Source organism: Colius striatus, chromosome 2 (genome assembly GCF_028858725.1).
Source record: "Colius striatus isolate bColStr4 chromosome 2, bColStr4.1.hap1, whole genome shotgun sequence".
NCBI classification, from domain to species: domain Eukaryota; kingdom Metazoa; phylum Chordata; class Aves; order Coliiformes; family Coliidae; genus Colius; species Colius striatus.
The window spans coordinates 85,703,461-85,722,240 of NC_084760.1; positions in this window are offsets into that span (position 1 = coordinate 85,703,461).

Genomic DNA, 18,780 nt, shown 5'->3' on the forward strand with positions numbered 1-18,780 from the left:
AGTCCAAGTGATATTTTTTGTTATAAAACTTTAAAAATATTGGGAACTTTTAATGTTCCATTGTGCTGAAAGCATCCCTTCTGGATATACTGAGGCATCTCAGAATCTTTCATAGTCTTCCAATCACAAAATGCAGAATAGTCAGTCTTCCTGTGCATGTCTAAAAATATTATTCACAGCTGTGTTTGGACATACAGTTTAGGGCTGTTGTAGACAGAGCTGACTGTAGCTGCCTGTGGCTATGATGTGGGTGGGAGGCTGTACAGTAACATTGCAACTCTAATCAGGAGACGTGAGCAACAATTGTAATAGACCCTTCTGTCCCTCATCCCAGCATTTCTGTGCTCAGCCACAGAGACATTTATCACAAGAATAAATTCTCCCTTTCTCTTTGTTCTTCTGTTATTTTCCTCTAGAAGTATATAGGGTAAATGAAAGGTTATCTGTTTAAAACATCTTTAGTCCTCAAAACCCCAGCAATAGCTAGTGTGTCCCCATCTGATATCCTGAGAATCAGGCCTCAGCTGCCATGCTCAGGCTGTATTGTGCAGCACAATCTGCAACAGCAAATTCTCTGTGATTCCACCACCCTAGGCTTTTGGGCCCCAGAGGTCCACAGAAATATTTAGAAGACGTAAAAATAACTGAACATAACGTATCAGGTCTAATTGTAAGCTGATCTATGACTAGATCTCTGCTAATTTTTGAAGCTTGCAAGAGATCAATACCAAAACATTGGAGGATGCTCAATATATCATCTGGAAGATCCCTATAACAGAAATCACATGACATTTTATACCTCTCTATAAAACAATTCATTAATAATCTTCACTAGTATCCACTAAACCATCAGATTCTGTAGAGCAACCAAGTATGATCATAACTAGGCTAGCAATTTATGCAAGTCGTTACCTTGGATTGTGTGTCTTTTTCTTGAGTTTTACTGCTAGCAATACTACAAGAGATAAACTGTGTAATGAACCAGTCACATACACATACAGGTACCACAAGCAATACCATCATACCAATGTAAGTATAAATGTATTCAGATTTCAGACAGGTAGCTGAGAACATGGACAAATCTCTTGGAGGCTTATGCATTCCAGAGCTGCTACATGTCAGTCATCATTTCTCAGAAACCCTGATCTTAGTCTGGCTTTCATGGGAGTTGAAAATTCCTTCTTGGCTACAATTTTACACCAACCATTAGTTACTTACAGACCTCAGCATTATCAGTGGAGAGCTGATCTTCAGTATCAGTAAAAAAAAAAATCAGGAAAACTATCCCAACAACAGCCAGACAGAGGTCTGTCTAGTTTAAATAATTTGTTATTAAGACAAAAAGAACAATTTCAAGGTACGAATTATGGTACCTTATCAAGTGTAATCCAGTCCTACTGAGGTTTGTTCCTGGTGGGAACAAACTTGATAGCTAAACTGGAAAATCCACCTGTAACATCCAGAGATGTAACTATTACATATTTTTTAACAATGGATTAAAGCCCCCCGCACATACACACACCTGCCCCAAAAGCAGCTTTTCATCACATACACATCATTAGAAAACAAAATATGGAGGCTATTTGATATCAGTTATGGCTGGCCAACCAGATAGGTTTCTACCACTTCAAATTTCTTTCCTGTTTTGGTTCTATGGAAGTGACTGTGAAAAAACATGTTGAGGTCCTGAGGCAGATCTGGGTACTTCCCAAGCAACTCTACTGATACATTTACATCTTGAACTCCAGAGAGAGAAAAAGAGCACCTGAAAATAAAAAGGTTAACCAGATGTTCACAGTATTAGCATTTTTTTTTCCTCTGCTTCTTTGTTAGATAGCTCTGGAAATCCAATGCAAATGCAAAAGAAGTAGGCTCTCTTTCTCAGCCTGCCCAGCAGCAGCCCCTTGGGGGAGCGTGCCAGAAAGATGCTCCCACTGGCTCTGTGGCTGCTTCCAGATCCTACTGCTACCTTCTGCCTCCCACAGCCTGGTTCCTTTTAAATATCTCATGAAGCGATTCACATGATTGGTTAAACTTCCTTTTCCATTATGAGAATCCATGAAATGTAAAGTGACCTGAAACTTACCTGACAAAAAAAAAAGTATCAGTGAATAATGGTACTTGTACTGGAAAGGAAGCAAGTAATCAATTCCAGTATGTACATTTATTTATAACAGTGGATTATAAAAATAAAATTATCTGTTAGGCTTTGCTTTCTGACTTTCTGTTGGAATTTGCTTTCAGAATTAACTGTGCATTTTAAAACATTGCCAGCTGTGGTAATGAAAATGGCAGATGAGCAATGATTGAAAATGGTGTCACAGTAACATTCTTTCTGAAGAAAGCATGTGGGTAAAGTTATAGTTTATCCAGCACTTGTTATCTGAGCTTTCCATGCAGGACTCCCTCCTCTCTCATCACTTCCAGCCTTCCTCAAACACAGGATGTCTTGAAAAGCAGGGACTGAGACAAAGCAGAGGCTCGGCTCCTTGCCCAAGAGCTTGGGACAACAGGAGGCAGGAGGGAGAGGACCCTGGAGTGTGAGATAGTCAGCGTGAAGGGCTTTGAAAGCCTGGGAAAGATGTAATTTTCCACAGTAATGTTGTAGAGAAAGTATTTGTTGGTTTTGCATAAATACAGACTAGTGACAATATTCAAATCCACTGTGTGAAATTTGTATTGTTTCTGTGAGTGACTTTCAGAAACCGTTACTATCAAGTAAGCCAAAGATATTTAGTGTCTGTCCAACTGGCTTTCCATAGCTAGGATTGCTGTTTTTATAAATGTACTAATTTCTTTCTGCTGCCTTTTGGATTTTAATTGCAGATTAAATTATTTCCAGACATTGTCTCATAACCCTAATTATGTGGTAACATCACAATTAAGTTTATCTATGACCTTCTTCCTTCTGTCAGAAGCAAACTGTGTGGAGCTCAGATTTCCCAGAATCCAACCTCAGCGCAGAAGCTCTTTGCCAGATCCACATCTGAGACAATGAAAGATGATCTGTTCCAAAGCACCCAGCTAAGACTGTGGAAGAACTACAAGATGCAATACAATATAAATGCATGTTTGATTTAAAGGCAACAATGTAGAGTAGATGCAATTCTAACCACTCTTTACAGTGATTTTATGCTGTTGTAACATCTCTCAAAGAGTAAACGGCTTTAAAATACAGAACACATACTTGTAAAAGCAATGATTTTTAAAAGTGTAACATGACATGAGTGTAACCTTTCCTGTTTAATCAGCGGCCAGAGAAAACGGGATATAACATGACTGCATCCTCCGTGACTTGAGCTTAGAGAGAAAGTTGATAAGGAACATTTTGATGGGGGGAAAAAGACTTTTTACACACAAAGTACAGTTCTGTTATCAGGATTATTAAAGCCATTTACTATAAAATAACAGCCTTCCAGATCCTCTCAACATCCTGAACTCATTCTGCTGTTCTGTAGTAATTAGATGGGTTTCAAATTTTGTAAAATATAAGCCTGTTTATGGAAAAATGTTCTGCTAGTAAAGATGTCTTGGAGTATTTGGTAAAAGCTTTCATCTCCATTCCTTCTAACATCTGCCACATACGGGAGGAAATAGAGCATTGCAAAGTACTTTTGTACCTATAATTTGCTAGAGTTTAAACAAAAACATTGAAGAACAGAAAGTCTATAAGAAACAAGATGGCTGGAGTGGCTGCCAGGGACAGCAGGAAAATGAGAGTTCTGTATGAATTCTGGGAGCTAGATTGTGCCTGTGTGTGTACATCAGGGTTCAGGTCCTATGGGACGGATTTAGGAATGAATACAAAGCTTCTAGACCCCAAGGAGAGTTGTAACCCAGCTCCTGATTTAAAATGAGAGGATACAATAGAGTCACCAGCTATCACCAGCACCAGAGCTTTCAAGGGAGTCTTTCTGGTAGCTAAACATGGTTTTTATTTTAATTTCTCTTATCAATTGTCTTTTTCCAGATTTTCCTACTCCTTTGAGGCAATGAAGCATTGGTCAATGGCTACTGACTAAAGCTCTACTTTATTTACTCTGTCATTCATTTCACTGCTCTGAGTCTATTTGTGAGTGCAGTTTGCTGCTTTTCATAAAACAGTAAGGAGACAAGACCTCCCCTCCACAGCCCCTGCTCCCCAGTGCTTACCAATTAGCCACGCTCTTAGCATGGAGCACGTGACATGATGGCTCCTTGGTGCAGGGCAATGCTTCAGAGTTGCTTTCCCAGGTCACTGACTCCTACTTGAGGGTTTCAATCAGCAGCTCAGAATTATCATACAGTCTCAGGGTGCAGAAAGGTTAGTTTTCCTCCTTGGGTTTCACAATGACTTTCTATAATTAATATTTTGAGATTGTTTTTAAACAAATAAACATACATCAGACACTTAAACTCAAACTGAGAATTCGGGCACTGATGTCAAGACCCTGAGGGCACTTCTCTGGTGGCCAAGAAGGCCAATGGCATCCTGGGATGCATCAAGAGGAGTGTGGCCAGCAGGTTAAAGGAGGTTCTGCTCCCCCTCTACTCTGCCCTGGTGAGGCCTTATCTGGAATCCTGTGTCCAATTCTGGGCTCCCCAGCTAAAGAGGGATAGGGAATTGCTGGAGAGAGTCCAGTGCAGGGCCACTAAGATGATCAGGGGACTGGAGCATCTTCCTTATGAGGAAAGGCTGCGGGAACTGGGGCTGTTTAGCCTAGAAAAGAGAAGACTGAGGAGCTATCTCATTAATATTTATAAGTATATAGATGGTGGATGTCAGGAGGTTGGGACATCCATTTTTTTTATTGTACCTAGCAACAGGACAAGGGGTAATGGGATGAAGCTGGAACACAAAAAGGTCCATTTAAACATAAGAAAAATTATTTTACTATGAGGGTGATGAAGCCCCGGCACAGGCTGCCCAGGGAGGGTGTGGAGTCTCCTTCCTTGGAGGTCTTCAAGATATACCTGGTTGAGTTCTTGTGTGACCTGATCTAGGTGGACCTGCTTGAGCAGGGAGGTTGGACTAGATGATCTCTATAGGCCCCTTCCAATCCCTACCATTCCATGATTCTATAACTCCTCAAATGTACCCTATAGCGGTGTCTCCAGCCTTGTCTCCTTTTGCTCCTGACTGGGTTCCGCAGGTGACATAGGACCTAGTTCACTGGGGGCTAACATGGAGCCTGCTAGAACAGCACTCCACTCTGCCTGCAGTTCCTGGATCCTGTGGGACTGCACCCATAAGAAGGGGTCACCCTTGGCTCCTAGCTCCTCGAAGTACCATAACATCACACAAGTTGCAACGGTAAAAAAGAAAGAAAAGACCTGAAGGTATCTTTGTGTATACAAATGCATCATGGAAATGGTCCATCAATGGAGAAGACTGAAGAACTAGAATGTATCTTTTGAGAAAGATAAGACTTATTTACAGGTTGTACAAGCAGAAACTTTATCAGAAGGATTTTAATGGCACAATACAGATGTATGGACATATAAGGATTGTAATGGCACAATATGGATGTACATCTATTTATGTACATACAATAGTGAATCTTCTTACTCTAGAGATAAACAAAGCTCAGAGTTTCAAGGAAGCATGAAGTTCTCTAAACCCAGTTAAGGGATGAATCTTTTCCCTGATAATTTTCTGCAACTCACAATGTTAACCGGCCAGAGTTGACTGGCAGCCATTTGCTCCACAACCAAGTCTGGGTGTAATTGACTGTCAGGCAAAGTGAATTAATTACCTGCATCTCTAGAGCCCAATGAAACACAAACTCAGTGCCCACAGCAGACTATGCAGTGTAGACAGTTCAAAACAGATCACCTCATCAAATCTCCTCTCCACACATAGCCATTGATTAAGAAGGCAGCTCATGGAAGGTAACTGTCACACATCCAAGTGCTGCTGGAAGCTTTGAGTCAAGTTAAACTAGGTATTTTATGAGTGAAGAACTCTGTGGAATGGATATGCCAATGGAACTATCTATATCACGTTCCAGGGCTCAAAAAGAATTGCTCACTGTGACCATTTATTTCAAGACTGAGCAGAGAATAATGGCATTATAGTGATTCCTGCTACTCCAGAACATTTCTCACTAAGTCAAAGACAAATGTATGCACAAGCAGAGAGAAACCAGTCAAACAATATTTTTAACACCCTATATCAGACAAGCCTATAGAGGATGTTCTGCATTTAGTAAATTTGGATCACAGTCTCAGGTCTCCTGTTTTACAAAGAGTTTGCATCTAAACTAGATTCAGTCCACATTAATTATAATTGACATTAACCTTGCAGGGGCTGCAATGTTTTTTCCTACCGTTGATAAAGGCAAATCCTGCTTGCATCTGAACATCAGAGTTGTTTGGAAAATGGTTTGCAAAACTATTCTAGCGTTTTGTTTTGGAAACACTATGGAAATGCTGCTTCTCATTAAAAAAATGGAGCCAAATTCTGCAAACCAGCAGTTTTGTTTCATTTGCTTGGTATTAACATGAACATGAAGTCCTTGTTTGCTACAATTTCAGGAAGTCACCAGCCAGATTTTCAAGGCTGAAGGCCTGACATGCCTATCACTCTGTGCCTTCCTTGCTCTTATATCTTTGCTTAAGTATTAGTAACCATTTGCATCAAAGATACAGTACAGGATTAGATGGACGTTGTCATGATACATGTGTTCTAGTGTTTGAGTAATTTAACAGAAGTGAATTTCTGAAATAGATTTGCTATTCCTTCAGAAACATGTGGTTTTAAACATAATTTCTTTGGAAAGATGACTTTTTTCTCCTTCTCTTTTATTCCGATTACTTATCTTGATGTTTTCACTAGAGGAAGTATTTTGAATATCTCAGTATAGATTCTTGTAATTCTTTGAACTGAGACTACCAAAGAACTTAGTTTAGGCTATTTAATATATTAAAGCCAGTAATCTCAGTAATCAGGCATCTGAGATGAGATGAAATGATCCAGAAAAGAACATCATAGAGAGGTTTATCAACTGCATTATCCAAAAGAAAAAAAAAAAAGCAGAGAGAGTGGGGTGAGGGGAATGGAACTAAGTTACAGCACCTTAGTATGGTATCAAAAATACCAATATTGGCAATAATTTCACAGCACATGCCATTGTGGGGGATATGGTAATGGTGAAACTATTTGAGGAATGGTTCCTGTTGATTTAAACAGAGAGGCTTTGCTAGACTGGTGGCAAAAGCAAGAATAGCTCACACTTATATTTGCTCATTAACAGGAATTCGGCAGATGCACAGTTTGGACTGAAGTTTCAGCACGTACATGCAGATGGATGGTATATTCAGAGAGAGGAAATTCAAGCACAAGAAACAGTAGGAGTGCTAGTGACATAGTGAGACAGCTTACATCAATGCTTTTTAAACTTTTGTTGCCAAGACGCACTCTTTCCAATTTAACTGTTGCTCATACAGATCATTTCCTCTTTGAAAAACAAAATCTGTTAAGTAAAGAGTAGTAGCAAATTTCAGTTAATGTACAATAGATCTGCAACAAGAGCATCAATAGATCAATGCCATTTATAAGCAGCTGCTGAGACACAAATGACCATGTTACATGGTTTTACAGATAGAGTCTCTCAGTGAAACAAAACTATTTGTGTTTAAATTAAATACTCACTTCCACATCTATGATGTTTGCAGGAGATGAGTAGTGATCAGAGCACCTTCTATCTGCATGGGAACTGTTCAGTTTATCCACTTTCCTTTAATGCTCTGATGACACCAAAAAGTTAAAGGAGAAGATATGCTAATTTGATTTTTTGTCAGATGGGTTTGGCCCATTCACAGATCTCTTTATTTGACAAAAAGTTGCCTCTTTTTTTCTTGCTCTTTTATCTGCTACATCGTACTGCTGGAGTGAGGCACTTAACAATCTTTTACTTGTTCTATCACATACCTTAACTTTCTATTCTCACATGAGTTTAATTTACCCATCAGTACAAAATGTTTGATTAAAATAGACATGAGTGGGTATGTGCCTTAAATTGCACTTAAAACAGCAATCTAAAATGATGTTAAAAAAAATTACATCCTTATGATTAATTGCAGTACTTTTTTGTTTGGTGTGAGATACATGTTAATGGCTGCTTTTAACATATTCCTAATGCTGCTTCTTTATTTATCTGTCCACATAGGCATTTGATTAACTGCTGCGAGTGCGTCTTTAAATAAACATGCTTTACAACAATAGAGGAGTAGGATTACAATAGGTTTCTTGAAGTGACAAATTCTGGCAGCAGCAGTCCAACAAAAGCAACAAATTGAGTATGTCAGCCTTTAATTGTTCTGCACTCTCATATAACTGATATTGGCACAAAAGCTTCATTCTGCAGACAGTGTGAGTATAAATGGTAGAAAGAGGGGGCTCAGCCTGCATTGCACATGAAAATGTTCAAGTAAGGTATTAACTAGATTTTCTAACACCTTCTTCCATCCCCTGCCACTTTAAACTTCTCTGTCCTTGGATTGATGCTTAAATTTGATTAAAAGGGGAATATTTTGTGTGTGTGTGAGAGTACAGCAAAGGCAGTGTAGACTGTTTAATGGTAGATGATGGCATGATTTTTTGTCACTTCCTATCAATGTGAGGGGTATCTGCAGGTCTGGTACAAGCTACCAGGGATATCACCAACCTTCCGTTGCTCACATACACACAAACAAGTCAAATAATTGTAAATATTTCACCCTTAAGAATAAAAAAAAATTATCTGAACAGTATGTAGACAAATTATGTGAACTCAAGTGGACATATTTTTCAGTCCATTGCATACAGTCTGTACTTTCGAAAAGGCTACAAAAGTTACCTAAGGGAAGCAAGTTCCCTGTTCATAAGCCTACATCATTTGCATGGAATCCACACATCTGCTTGAAGGCTTTAGGAAAAAAATATTTTTTAAACAGTGATTTCAATAACAACACAATTTGGGGTTGCTTTTCTTTGTAAAAAGAGAGATCTGTCAGACAAGGAAGATATAAGGAAAAATGGCTATCAAAATAAAAGCTTATTGATTTGTACACAGTTTTTCTTCTTAAGGATAGCAAACTTAAAGCTAATTTCTTGAAGCCACAAATTTCTGGTCCCAACAAACTAGCCACAGAAACCATACACACAAGATTATATGCTTAAAAAAGGGTTTTAGTGTAACTCCTTTTTTCAAGGAAAATGCTTTTCTCTCCTTCCAATGTTACAAAATGCAAGCTCAGTTCCTTCCTGAAAGTCAGTTTTGACTTTTTGACTTCTGTCTAATGAAATTTCATGGGAGAACACCCAACCCCCCCCCCCCCCCCACCACCTCCCCAAAAGGTAAAACACATGGCATACTGGCTCAAGAGCTGGTTGTCAGCAAACTCCTATTTGCTTCTGGAAGATAGTAAAATATGGTACATAATCACTTCTGAGGTGCATCTAAGAGGAAATTAGATTGAAGCCAAACACTTCAATGTCAAAGAATGATCACAACTGTATCTCAGTGATGCAGGAGGTTTGGTTGCTATCTCATACATCAGCCCTGCTGAGATTCATAGATGTAGTGTCACACAATAACAAATGTGTACTTTACAGCTAACCCTATAAGGAGGGCAAAAGGTTAGGGAGACATATATTTTGGTCATTTATAGCGATGGAAGTGGTACTTAGTGGGCAAATGAGATGGGCAGAAGAGATGTTGTTTGCAGAACCATTGCTTCTAAATTTCTTCCTTTCATATATTAATTGAGTTTTTTTCCTACAACCTGTTTTTAGATTCATTTCAGCTTTAGGTGCTATCCCAACAACCTTTCCTGAAACTTAAAAAGCTTCCAAGAGAATTGCATAACACTCTGTCATGGTTTGACATGACAGCCCTTTCTGGTAAGGGGGAAGGGGCTGTAAAGACAGCTCCTATAAGCAGCTCAAAACTCTCCCCAGCTCTGAGCCAGACCAATTCTGGGGCTGAGCCAATTAGGTGCCTCCACAGTCACTTTTTAAGAAGAAGCCAGAAGAGGAGGCTTCTTCCTCCTTTTTCTTCCTGTTTCTTCCTTCTTCTGTCTGTTCTTCTTCTCCAGCTGCTGGTGGTGCAAGGAGTAGGAAGAGTGAGAGAAACAATCATGTGGACTCCAAGGTCAGAGAGGGAAGAATGCAAGGAGTTGTCCTCATCTGAGCAGAGAGAAATGGCAGAGCCCATCTGTGAGAGACTGACCACATCCCCCATTCCCTGCCCTCCTGAGCTGTTGAGGGAGGAGGAGGTAGAGATATCGGGAGCAGTGAGCTGGGCCCGGGAAGAAAGGAGGGTTGGGGGGAGGGAGATCTTAAAGTGCTGGCTGTAATTTTCTCATCATCCTACTCCCTTTTTGCTTTTATTCTGTTATGTTTCTTGTAGAATAAACTTTCCTACTTTCCTCTCTAAGTTGAGTACTGTTTTGCCCAGAACCATAACTGGCAGCGAGCCTTCCCTGCCTTTGTCTTGTCTTCCCTGCCTTGGTTATCTTTTTACTCCAATTTTGCTGGGGCCTCCACCATCCTAACGAGTGTGGGGGTGAATGGAGCCACCAAGTGAGAGACCGTTGTGGTGCTGCTGTGCTAGCTGGGTCAAACCACAACACACTCTCTGAGAGGTATTCTGGGCTGGCCTGGATAGTGCAAATATTTTGCTGTGCATAAGGTACCAGGGCTTTAACCTGCACCTCAGAGGTGCACAGCCAGATGTACACTGATCTGTTGCAGAGAAATAAGCAAGCCAGCAGAAAATTCAGACTAGCCTTGTTAACTTGGGATATGGTCAGGCCTTCTCTTTTCTTTGCTCTGTCTTCTACAGTCTTCATAACAAGTTTCTAGATGGGAGGGAAAGACTTTGCTGCACTAAGAGCAGCAATAAAAGTTAGGAGCTATTCCCAAGAGAGAACCTGTGGCTTCTGTATGGTGAAGGTTACATTGAGAAAATACTTAATGAAGAACTTCAAGCTGTTCATCATCACTTGAGTGGATGTTTTTCTGAATAGTAAAAAGGAAACAAATCTTTTGAAATGAAGGGAAGATGTAAGATAGAATTGGTTTGGCAGGGCTTAAGATAGATAGAGCAGAGGATTAAATATGGTAGAGAGGGAAAGAGCAAAGAAACCAATTGAAGAGAGAGAAAATCTCAGCAAGTATTTGAGTAGGAAAAAGGGGCAGTGAGCAACACTACTAATCATAAAAGAGAAAAAGGGAGATTGTGAGATAAAGGAAACATGGTACAATCAGAGAGAAACATCACACTTTTCCATTTCCTTTGACTAGACATACATGTTCTGCATCAGAAACAGGAGAATCTCATCTCATTCAACTCCCACTAAAATCCTGAATATTTGGCTTATACAGACTACTACTATTTTTTTTTTTTAATAAAAATCAAACCAAATCAAACCAAAAAAACCCCCTCAAAACAAAACAAAAAAAACAACCCCAATCTTAATTTTCTGTTAAATCTCTGGTAATGGAGGAGCACATCTCTGCAGTATATCTGATAAAGCTAAATCAAATGAGCAGCTTGCTTAATACGAGTGAGTCTGAACTCTGTTCAGGCTCAGTTCAATTCAATATCATACGGCAATATCACAAAGTTTCTGCTGTCATCTGCCCTTCTGAGAAACATTGTTGCCTTTCAGAGTCTTTATTTTAAAATAAACACAAATGCTTGATCATAATTGAGCATATTACGGTGTGTACCTCTTGTTCACTGATTTTTTAGTTTTCAAGTCAGAAATATATTTACCACTCCTTACTTTGCAAGAGAATTACTTTAGTAGCGATTTGCCAATACAGTCCTCAGCTCTTGGAGCCCTCAATGTTGCAGTTATTTGCTAAATTCCTCCCCTTGTCAGCATTTTAAGCCATAACCTTCTGTTCATTATTAGATTATGATAAAAAAATATCATAAGCTAAATTAATCTTTGCGAGGCAGAAGAAATAGCTGCAAGGCTCCATTTGTTATCAGTCTTAATTTTATTTCCTCCCAGTCTGATAATCCTTCCATTTGTTCCAGTAGTTCACTTATCAGCTCCCTGAGGGTACCTCAGACTAGTCATCTCTTATCTCTTTACCACAAATGTGACATTACTTAAAGTACAAACTTGAACAATTATCTCAGCCACTGCATTTTTCTCTCTCTTTCTTTGTTAATGCACAGTACTAACTCAGCCCACTCTTTTGCACTTGATATTCACTGAAATAAACAGTTAACAAATACAAGCTGTTTTCTATGGGCTTTTTATATAACCGTAAGTATCACTTGTTATGTCATGATGAATCTGAAACTATTTAACTATATAACATAAGTTAATTTAAATATTATTTTATGGTGAAAATGGCATTTTGCCAGCAAACTTGAGTGCAAAGGCTGACAGCTGGGCTGACAGCAGTGTAACCTCCTGTCCTATGGGATTACTGGCAGGGCTGCTGATGAAATTCAACACAAAAAGCACTCCCACTCTCAATATCGAGCCCAGGATGTTAAATCAGAGCACTTACTCTTGAACATTATGCTTTCTGACAATGTTAGACAAGATAATTTAAACTTGCAGAGTCAGGTTTATGAGGCATTATCAGTAAAGGACTATGGCACCATGACTTCGAGGACCAGATGGCAAACTAGCAAAAAAATATGGAATACCAGGATTATTTACCATAAAAACTGAAGACATAAACATTTATATGATACGTACATTTTGGTAAAACATTCTGCAACTTGCTGGGAAAAATGAAAGGTTGTTTACTAAGAACAGCTGTGAACAAGGAGCAAGTTGAAAAGAGCTGACCAAAGCCGTACATTGGAGAAGACATGAGAAAAGTTGAAATTGTCCAAGGGAAGACTAGACCAAGAAGCACCTTAATGAAATCCTTTCAACCTGAGAACTTATGTTTGCAGAGCACCTGAAGTTAACTACATTCAGTCAGAGCTCCTGGTGAAACAAGTCGTATGTCTCTGTAAGACAAGTCCTTGTTTAAGTGCAGCGATCGTAGAACAAAGAACAGAATATACACAGAAATAAAGACCTAGTAAGTATGTTTGCACTGGATCACATCAGAGTGTTTACTGAGAATAACATATTTTATATTGAGTCTTTTGATTCTTAGCTTTTTATGTCAGGCACAGTACCTCCTCTCTGTGGTTGTAGAAATCAGCACAGGCAAGGTAGTTGCCATCGAAATTGGCTTTGAGAGCAGTAATTTAAGAAAGTATTTCTGTTGTTGAGAAGCCTAGATAATACAGAGAGAAAATACTAAAATCCAATTACGGGGAGAGCAAGGAAGAAATTGCCTGCCTTCAATCACTCACATTACACTTCAGAAACGATTGGATTTTTGATTCATCCTTAAATAACAGTTGAAAACAACAGTCATCGGCTCAGACAAAAGCTTCAGCTTTCGGTGATAGTCTTCAATCAAGATCCCTGTAGATGCTGGCTGCAGCCTGCCCTTACCTTGCTAGCCCAAAGCATGGGCAAAGGGAGCAGTGCATCCCATCATGAAAATGAAGGTTGATAGCAAATCTAGGGATGTACTACAAATTAGGAGTCCATGAGCTACGTAAATTAGACTAGGAACTTTTCCAGTTTCGAACCAGGCCAGAAATTAGGATATAAAATGCATGGCTTGTGTTCTCCAGTGTATACTTGTGATAGGTTGAATGCAACATTTGATCCTGGATTTAATAACTGAATGCTCTTCTCCACATTTCCCTGAATGCCATCAGAGATTTTTGTTCCCCTGTCAGTGTCACACACCTCCTTACAGCATCTACTTTTTCTAATTGCGTGTGTTTTATCATCTCAGATGATTTCATTCCTACTGTGGAAACGGGAAGCAGGTCTTTTCTGGCTGAGTGGGTCCATGTGCATCTCTCGTAAACCACTATTAGCTATTTCAGCAATAAGGCACCTTTTGACACATTTGTAGCTTAGTTAACCTAGTCATTGTCTCTTCATGCTATGAAGCATCTCCCTCCAAATGAATTCTGTATTTCAGTCTAACATTTACAGCCCCTTGAGTGTGCTGTTTTTAAAAAAAAGTAGGTCTCTTTTGTCAATTTATGGATTTATTTTTAATTATTTTATTTGAATACCAATAGTAATAATTGCTAAATAAAACTTTAATGTGAAGTTTAATTTTAAAGGTAAAATAATCGATACATTTAAATATAGAAAATGAATGCACAATTTACCAATAGAGTACAAGCAATCACCTAAGTCTGTATTTTAAATTTAGTTACTGGGATTATATCTGGCTGGACTAAGCCTTAGATGTAATTCTCACATGGCCAAGTAAGGCATATATGTCAGTGCAGTTTAGCGAGCAGCCTACACTTAAACCTGATTGAAGCTTAAGTAGATCAGGGAGACAGTCAGCCTGTGACGTATTCTCAAATGACAGATGTGCAAAGGAGGCCAAGAATCCCTCAGAATTTAATGATTTCATTTTAAATTGTTTGTCTAGTCAGTCCAAACCAAACAAGTAATATTTGCTAATTAAACAAGTAAAAATGTTTTCAGATCTATTATCTGGTAACTCGGACAAAATTACATGCTTGTGTTTCTTTAGGATGGTTTAATATTTTTAATCCATTATTATATAACAGTACTTTAATCTAAGGTAATTTGCAAGAGAGCAATGAACCAAAGGACCTTGAGAGTTTGATTTTCAGTTTCAATTTTGCCTAAAGGCACTCTATACTCATAGAACAAGTCAGCAGAAATCTTCAGATTAGCCATGCCTGGTTTGGTACTTTTTCAGGCTCAGTTCAGAAAAGATACAAATTTTCAACTGTTCTGCTCTGTATAGTTCTAAAGTTCCATCAGTCTTTGGTATGCATGTCCAAAGTGTTGTGCACAATTAAGAGTTCAACATCATTTTGTTCTTCACTGGGACATTTTTTATTCCTCATCTGTGTGTCTGCCATCTACTCACTGCCTTTTCAGAGACAAATAATCCTTTTACCCTATTTGCACAGACAATCAATAAAGCAGCTTTAGTTAGCAAATTGTTAATTATCCATACCACAAATACCAAATATCCCACTTGTAGTTACTTTAACGCCTACAGTTGACACAAATAATTCTGAACAAACATTTAAAAAACCCACAAAATTCATACCTCTAAAGAAAGACAGAGAATTTAATTGGGAAATAGTCTAAGTACTCAGGACTTCTTTTGTAAAGTTATATAAGGATAATGTCTGTCATGTTATAGATATAAAGACAATGATAGCGATAAGATTTTTTTATTTCCTTGATTGCTGTTGTGACAGAGGTGAGCATGACTTAATCAAATCCATGAAATATCAGAATTTGCTGAGTCCTAGATTTCTACCTAGGAGTGAATTTTAGGCCCAAGAAAAACAAAAGCTTAAAAGTAAAAAACCATAGATACAGAACAAAAACCAGAAAACAAAGATTTGGGTGGGTATGTCCCAGATTTGATGAATTTCCTTTGAATTCAGCCAGCCTCAGATGAGGCTGCGTAAAACTGACAAGAAAGTGTCACATACAGTGGTGTTTTTTGTAGTCATTCTTATTCAGAATAAAATGGGAGCCATCACACCGCTGTTTTGTAAAAAGAGACCTTCAATCAATCATCATTATGATGACAAAGGTAAGGCAATATTCACCTGCGCTGAACATAAATTAGAGACTGCACTATAATAAATCCTGGCTAAAATATTAAACTCAATGAAATTAAATTCATTAATTCAAGAAAGAAATGATCCCCTGACATGTGAAAAACTTTATGCTGTTATGTGAGAGGAACTGAAATCTTTGGGGATGGTTAATGGAGAACAATAGAATTTTTTCTTTTGTGGAAAGAAATGTGGAAAATGTGCCAAGTGTTTTAGAGAGTGTTCTCTAAGGATAGATTTGAAATATGAAAAAATACTTTTATAGTCATAATTTACTGAATGGATTTAAATAAAAATAGATTGTATTTTGTGAAGTTCTATCTCCTCATAAAGAGGGGAGAGGTGTTTATCGAAGAGCATGTTGACTCCCAGGGGATATTAACGGTGTTCCCGATAAAGACCGCAACCCACTGTGAAGCGTGTTCTCTTGCACAATCTCCTCCACTTTGCGTCCTCTTGCCAGTTGTTATACTTTCAATCACTCAAGAAATGTCACACTAAAGATGGAACTGGTAAGGAATTTCCTTCCCCAGTTTACTTATTCTCCTCTTCCTCACTTGCAGCCTCAGGATATATGTCAGCTGGGTGTATCAGCAGATTATTTTAGCAATAAGCTTAAGATACCAAGTCCCTGCTTGCAGAAAAGTGTCCAGCCACTAGCCATGCATATTGGGGGATGTCAGCTTTATTTCTGCTCCAGAAACTTACCTATGTAAGGCATGAATGCAGCATACACAGCCAAGAATACGTTTTCCTCCGCCCAAACAAAAGTTGCTGGGATGCTGAGCCATGCTTATCCTTACTCTTTCAATCCTGAATTCTTCACTAGCTACTGCTGTGCTTGAAAAGGAGACACAGAGGATGTGTCTTCCACCTACTTTACCCTGAGTAGTAGGATTTTCTGAGAACTGAAGAAAAAATAGAAAAGATCTGTGAATTGATTTCAGCTTTCCTGCTTTGTGTATGAGAAAACTACTCACATGGATATTACTTCCCAGATTTTTTTTTAACATTTCCTACTGACCATCTTAGCTTGTAGCAAAGACAGTAAAGTAGAATTGTGTGTAAGACTGAAAAAAAAACGTGAGCAGTGTGTCCAACTGATACAAGTCATGACAAAGAGACACCAATGTGAGCTGTAATATTTAGAATGAATGTACATGCTTTTTGAAGTTTTTGCAAATGCTTGTAAAGCCAAGAAAACTTGCTAGAGAGGTAGTAAGTTGATTATTAGGAGACAATTCTAATAATACAGGTGGAGACACACAGGGGCAGATAACCAAAACAGTGATTCTAAATTCCTATTTGTAGGGTATTTTTAGATCAGGGCATAACTCCAGCAAGGACAGGAATAAGTAAACTATATGAACTGTAAATGCAAGAGGCCTTGGAATGCCAGTGGCCTATAAACAGTAGCATGCTTTCCCCATGATACTTCTCACATCCCTGGCACTTGCCCAGGAGGCCTATTCTTCTGTTTGCATTGGCACATGAGGCACAGCACAGAAGAGTATAGCACAGAAAACAATGAGGGTGGCTGTAAGGATCAGATACCACTGCATCTTGCTTCTTCATAAAGAGGTATAGTCGAGCAGTCTAACACAACATGTGTTAAAAGAGCCAAGTTAAGGTCACAGCACTCAATTTGGTACTTCCTAACAGCTCTGTGTCCAACATTCACAGCATGGAGAAGAGCCTCTAAGCAATACTGCACTGTTCCCCTCTAAACTCCGCTATCAGCTCTTCCCTTCTTTGCAATCTTGCACATCTCCAGAACCTGGGAAGCTCTATCCACCAACAGCACAGCTCACAGGTACCTCACTGCAAAAGTCAGTACTGCATGGCTCATGGAATGGATGACTTACTAGAAACTAAGTGCTGTGGGTTCCGGTGGGCTTTCATTTCCTATTTCATAATACCACTAGTTAGCTGCACTGGAATGCATGATGAATACAGCCATACGAGCTTAGTGGAAAAATAAAATACTGGGTATTATCCATTCTATACTTTTAAAAGACTCAGAGAGCTGGCCAACTCAAACCTGATTTCCACTGAAACTCTCCAAAGTCCTTCCCAATGAAAGCTATAATCCCTGTCAATTGTCAATTTTCAACCCAGATATTAACATATTAATTTTTAAATGTTTTCATAAGGGCAAAATGTCTTTTTTTCTTTTTTCTTGTTGTGTTTATTGCTCAGAATTCAGAATACAGGCATCTTGTCAACATTTACTGAAAGACAAAAATGAGCTGCCTTTCCTAAGCAACACCTTAGCCTCAGAAAGGAAAGATTCCACCCGAATGAGGAAGTAATTTTGACAGCTGCCTTTGCTGCCCGAATCATACAGTCAGTCTCTGTTTTTGCAAGTTTGCTGCAGTAAGTTCATAACAACATTAATGCTGATTCTGTGCCAAAATCAGGACACAGTGTCATACCATACCCTGACCAGAGCATCTCTGGTGGGGGAAGCAGCAGCATTGACATCCCAAGTGCTCATCCCACACCTGCCCTCACACCTACTCAGCTCAGAAGGTCTTATAAATTAAAGCAATAAACTGCCAAATCCCATCAAAAATGTAATGCTAAATCCTTCAGGAAAGAAAGCAAGGCGGCCAGCAAGCATATCAGGACTCATGCTCAGTTATGCATTTGTTTTTGCAGACTCCTGAAAACTTATCAATAGTTTGCTGCATATGGAAGTATACTAAAATGCCCACAAGATTACGCACAAACCACAACATAATTCATCATTTTCATTGATATGCTGACAAAACCTTTATTAAGCCAGCAAAATGGATCTTTCACTGCGTCATTCCATTATAAGAAAACAAGTTTTTGTTATGTTTACATTGGTTTTGTTGCAGTGAGGTACAAATTCAAAGTTATCAATTCTCAGAAAGCTCAGGCTTTATCTTAACAGAAAAGAGAATACGTCTAACTCAAACTTATTTAGTAAATCTTTCTGACTACCTCAGAGTAAATTTTCTTTAGTATTCCAGTTCAACTCTAGCTTTCACCTGTTGTTTGAAGGATTTTATATCATCAGGCTGTGGGAGGAACAAGATTAACAGATGACATTCTGGTGGAGGAAAGGGAAAATGATGATTTTTATCAATTTTATACCTTTCTTTTCAAA